Source organism: Lactuca sativa, chromosome 9 (assembly GCF_002870075.4).
Source record: "Lactuca sativa cultivar Salinas chromosome 9, Lsat_Salinas_v11, whole genome shotgun sequence".
NCBI classification, from domain to species: Eukaryota; Viridiplantae; Streptophyta; class Magnoliopsida; order Asterales; family Asteraceae; genus Lactuca; species Lactuca sativa.
In genome coordinates this window covers 167,602,337-167,608,236 of record NC_056631.2, presented here as the reverse complement: position 1 = coordinate 167,608,236, position 5,900 = coordinate 167,602,337, and the positions used below count along the sequence as shown (strand labels likewise).

The 5,900-nt window shown below is 37.9% G+C and overlaps 1 long non-coding RNA gene across 2 annotated transcripts; it reads right to left on the bottom strand.

The window, feature by feature from the left end:
- Positions 1-3,366: 3,366 nt before the first annotated feature.
- LOC128128582 (uncharacterized) lies at positions 3,367-4,841 on the bottom strand. 2 transcript variants are annotated; one of them, XR_008226573.1, is made up of 3 exons: positions 4,665-4,841; positions 4,247-4,315; positions 3,367-3,494 (listed from the first exon to the last, which is right to left on the bottom strand). It is a non-coding gene; the product is annotated as an uncharacterized LOC128128582 (long non-coding RNA). The 2 variants fall into 2 exon arrangements; XR_008226572.1 differs by having other exon boundaries at positions 4,669-4,841.
- Between the last annotated feature and the right edge of the window lie 1,059 nt (positions 4,842-5,900).

Genomic DNA, 5,900 nt, shown 5'->3' with positions numbered 1-5,900 from the left:
GGGGATGTACCTGTCTAATTGCTGACCTGAGATTACAAGTTATTTGAAAAGCGAGTATCAGCATTTTTACAAATGCTGGTGAGTTCATAAGTATTTAGTGTCATTTAGTCAAATAACTTTAATAAGTAGTAGTTTAAGTGTTTTCTGAGTATCAGTGTTCTTTCCAGAAAATCCTATATTTTCTTTAAATAAAGCAACCTTCTACCAAGACTATTCAGTGTATTGTGGTAATAGGTATTTTCCCTTAATTGCTATTATTATCAAAATACTGAATTTGATTATTAAAGAAAGCAAGAGACATCAGGGAATAACATATGCCTCAGCAGTGAGGACTGCTGACTAAGGCAAAGAATCATAGACTCCAGGAGGGTATCGAATTAACGACACGCCCGGTTCAGTCTAACAAAGGGGAGACACAGACCCCAGAAGGTACCAAATGAAAGGTACAACTGGTAAGGTCTAAAACAGTGAATATAGACCGAAGACGATACTAAATGAAAAGTACATCTCGCAGGGTCAAAACAAAGACTACAGACCCCAGACAGTATCAAATGAAAGATACAGCTAGCAAGGTCGAAACAGAGACTATAGACCCCAGACAGTATCAAATGAAAGATACAGCTAGCAAGGTCGAAACAGAGACTATAGACCCCAGACAATATCAAATGAAAGATACAGCTAGCAAGGTCGAAACAGAGACTATAGACCCCAAACAGTATTAAATGAAAGATACAGCTAGCAAGGTCGAAACAGAGACTATAGACCCCAGACAGTATCAAATGAAAGATACAGCTAGCAAGGTCAAAACAGAGACTATAGACCCCAGACAGTATCAAATGAAAGATACAGCTAGCAAGGTCAAAACAGTGCGACTCTGAAAAGTGACATCAGCATACAGTGTAATTTGCTGACGAAATATCGTTACCTTAAAGCCATGAATTATAAGGTAACCCAGGATACTCGTAACCATACTGACTAGAGTTCCAGACGCCCCACAAGCATCTAAATAACGTGACATTTGTCACCCCTTGGCTTGGTGAGCCGTGGACTGTAGCTAGCAGTCAGGGTGCGGGGGTGTCAATCCCGTATAGATCTATACACACAATGTCCGCTCTCCCTACAGGAGACTCTGGTTACCAACTAGACGACGGAGAAGGCCGTGTCCTGAAGATGCATCCCAAATAGTGGGTTTCTAATGAAAGTGCTGAACTAGAGGTAGAGACTTCCCAATAGTAGGTTTCTAATGAAAGTATAAAATAGAGGTAGAGACTCTTAACTGAATTGACTAAAGTAACCCGTATGTCTAAGCTTGTATACATAGTATATAACTAATGAATCAAACGACCTTCGGATGGATATCCGATCCCACCAGACCACATTTCAACGAAGAAAAGGAAATAGGGCGGGCAAACCTTCCTAAGTCCTTCAACCATTATTTATATGCGTCTATACAAGCACAGACATACATCTAACTATGCTCGAGTGGGTATCAAGTGAAAGTGATTCTCGTGAAGTAGGAGTGTCTAACAAGTGAAGTAAGAGCGGTCACAAGTGAAGTATAAGTGTCGAATAAGTATAAGCGCATCGCGAAGTAGAGACGGCACTAAGTGAAGTAAGAGCGGTCGCAAGTGAAGTATAAGTGTCGAATGAGTATAAGCACATCGCGAAGTGGAGATGACCACAAGTGAAGTAAGAGCGTATCAAGTATAAGTGAAGTAGACTTGTATCACTAAGTAAGAGTGTGAATAAGTATAAGTGTCATCAGGTATAAGTGTCCTCAGGCATAAGTGAAAGCATTGCTGAGTGGGAGTATAAAATAAGTATAAGCGAAGTGGCAGTAACTTAAAGTAAATATACATGTAAAAAGGAATCTTAATGAAAAGCCTTTACGAATAGAAAATTTCACACATTGTATTCTTTTGTAAAATATGTTTGAGAATCTTGGAAAATCTTTCACAAACCAGTTTAGAATGAATTTAGTTTAAAAGGTATAAGTAAGAGTTTTAAAACAATTGAAAAGCATTATAACGTCCAACTCAGTAAAAACAGTGTACATTGGCTAAAATCTAGTGCATGTGGGTTATCAATCACTTGTGATTGATATGATAACTGGGATGTTTAACTTGTAATCCCCCCTATAAAACATTTAAAAGCATTTAAAAGGTTCATTCAGGGGTATGAACTCACCTGGTGTAAGTAGGTCCGACGGAAGTGTCGTTTAGGCGTTCGGGGTCACGCAAGGACTTGAACACACACAAGGACCTAATTTAACATATGATAACATATGTTCACATACAATTAGCATATAATATACTAATTAAACAATTATACACACTCAAAGGGGTGGAAAACACTTTTGGTTGAGTGTTTGGGGTCCCGGGTAGTGTTTAAGGGTGCTAAGGGTCTCTTATCAGTTGTGGAACTTTGCTAAACTCAAATATCAAGAGTGTAAAGGGGTTTAAAGCATCAATATGGACCAAACAAGGAGTTTATGGCCCAACCTAAGGGAGTTTACGGCCGTAAACTCCCAAGTTCAATTTCTTGGGTGTTTGATGCTTCTAGCTTGTTCATAGAATTATTCTAAGCACTTTTCCTCAAAGGCATGATTGGATTTGAGGCTTCCAAGGGTACTTTATAGGAGTTTACTGCCTAGGAACTCTCCCAAGGGAGTTTACGGCCGTAAACTCTCAACCTTTGAGTTTAGTGAAGTTTCAAGTCCCTATTGCCTTCCTAGAATTTCCTTATGAAGTTTGATGCCATTTTGGGTGATTAAAACCAACATTTGAGGGGGTTTTGGGGAGTTTACGGCCTAGATAATGCTTGGGCCGTAAACTCCAAGAAATCCCTCATTTTCTTGGGTTTAAGTCCTTAGATCCCCTCCTAGTATTTTATGGTAATTGTCTAAGGCCATTAGGGGGGCAAAAATCACACTTTTGGGCATGATTTAGGGAGTTTACGGCCTTGACCAAGTATGGGCCGTAAACTCCTTTCTTTAATTCATTTTGGAGTGTTCAAGTGTTCTAAACTCAAAGGAATAAGTCCCTAAATTATGTAATAAGCCCTAGGATGAGTTTGGTGCACATTTGGGACCATGACTTGTGGAGTTTACGGCCTAAGCATGTGCTTGGGCCGTAAACTCTTCTTTGAGTCCTCAATCCATGCATTTTAGTGTTTAAACACCCCTAGGCTATGTCCCTTAATAGATTCTAAGCTGTGACATCCCCATTTTCACGGCCAAAAAAGACCGATGTTGTTTATGCTTTATAAAAATCAGAGTACTTCATTTTATAAAAATGTTGCAGAATTTGTTCCCAGAAAAACATGGTAAATACGTTATTAAAACATTTTCGAAGAAACGTATTTATTTTATTTTAAAACGTTTGGGATGTCATCGTTAATACAGAAACATAAGCATAAACAGAACTTACAATTATTTACACTAGTGATCTACATCTCTTTAAATCTCTCAGTGTAGTGTCACTTCATATCAACACCTGTGATATAAATAAACTGAGTGGGTCAGGTTGGGAAACCTGGTGAGTACATAGGGTTTTCAACCCACAATAATATAATTATTATGTTTAAACAATCAAATAATCAACCCAATTACCCATCCCCATTATCTTCTTTATTCTTAAGGATCTACCCTAAGAATCAGCTATTTCTCATTCATTCATTCCTAAGGATCATCCTAAGGAAACAACATGAAGTCCATTGTTGCCAATGACACTTTGGTCAAGCGCAGCTGCTAATCTTGTCACTTAGGCACAGCTGCCAGAATTGGGACATTTCCTATGAGGCGCTTCTGCCGGTATTGACCTTTTAACGCCACTGTCATGGTCATAAGGCTCCCTATTGGGCACAGCTGTTGATACTGTCCTTAGAGCGCAGCTGCTAGGACGTTTACCGTAGATCTAAAACATCTACGGGTTGTGGCGCAGCTGCCAGTGCTCATCTATAGGGTACTTGGTCCACTGCTGCCAATGTATTACCTATAGGGCACTAGGTCCGTACTACTAATGTTCCTCTATTTCAGCTTTTATCCCTCATCATTCATCTACCCATGTTTTACGCAACATATTTTGTAGATATAAAATACTTTATACAGTTTAAATCATTTAAAACATGTATAAAAATCTTTCACCAGCATAGACAGCAAGTATTAAGACAATATGCACACATAACACGTAATTTATATTAAAATACTTCATATCTATGTGTAAGATGAAAGGGACCATGCACTCACTTGAGAAGGTGGTGACTCGGTACTCGGACAGCGCTTCGTTTACTTTAAAATAATTTCCTTCGACGAAACCTAGTATTATTACCACTAGATTTTAATCTAAGATTTACCGTGACTAATTATTAGTCTTATTATTATTATTATATAAGTGTTTAAACAATACTTTCCAACCACTATGTACAGACAGGGGCCAGACATAAAACACCGGAGGGCAGGACCATTTTGGCATGTAGCACTTCTGAAATCCAACAACCCTATGCGGCCCTTTAAACCAGATTCCCCGTACCGCGAGTAGTTAAAAAGATATTATAACGACACTTATATAAGTCATAATAATAGCTCAAATATTTATTATAAATTTATAATAACAATACTAATTTTAAATATAAACTATATTTAAAATAGGGTAAGCATAACTTACTTACAAGGGGATTTTAGCTAGGAGTCGGGCTCTGTAGGGGCAGAACTTCGTCGCTGAATCTTTCTAAGAAAGATTCGTGCAGCGCTTCAGCGCTCACCTTACTATACTAAAACTACAGAAAGAGAAGTCGAATCACGAGGGACCGAAATGCTCGGGGGATAAGGAGAGAAAGACTCTTGAATCAAGAGAATGGTGCAAGAAATATGAGAGCCCAAGCCTCTTATTTATAGTAATTGAATTTACAAAAACTACCCTCCATAATTACTTAATGACCTTATAGTTATATAAACAACTAAACACCCCTTTATAATACTATTTTAAATAGATTTAATGATATTTGCACTAAACTAATGTCGAAAGAACTCAACATTAGTCTTATAATGACCGCATCGTCGATACCTTTCTAATGATATATACATATGTATATATATGTGTACGTATATATGATTTATACTTTATTTTAATACGTAAATATGCTATTATAATTTGTAACTCGTTCATACGAACTCCGTTTTTGACGTTATTTATATCCACGCGTAGGTGGAGACGTACTCTACAACTTTCGTTTAGACTCCGTCGGCTAATTTTGACTTTATTTTTAAAGTTATATTTTTAACAGGTCGGGACAGGATTGGTCCGTTAAAATCTCATAACTTCTTCATCCGATGTCCATTTTCGTTTGTCTTTTTATTGTTACACTACTAATAATGAGATCTTCAATTCTCGTTTAGGTTGTGTCGGCTAAAAATCGCTCGATCTAATATTCGAATTTCGGACTGTACACTGCTAATCCGAAACTTCGAAAAATCGTAACTTCTTCATACGAAGTCAGATTTGGGCGTTCTTTTTATCGAAGTTCTTAGTTTAACATATTCTACGACTTTCGTTTAGAGCGCTAAATCTAAATCTCGCTCTATCATAAATTTACTATTTACGCTTCTCGGCGTCGTGCCGGTTCCGACGCGAAACTTCGACGGGTCATAACTTCTTTGTTATAACTCGGATTTCGGCGTTCTTTATATGTACGGAAACCCTGTGACATATTCTACAACTTGGTTAAGATTATTTATTCTAAATAATCTTTTTGTCGAAAAGTCGTTTTCGACCCCTATTGCCTCTAAATTGACTAGCCCGGATCTGCAGGCGTTACATAAGCTTATGGTCAAGTTTAAAGGCATATTTAGCACCTTTTTAGGGGTTTACGGCCCTAGGATGTTCCTGGGCCGTAAACTCCTT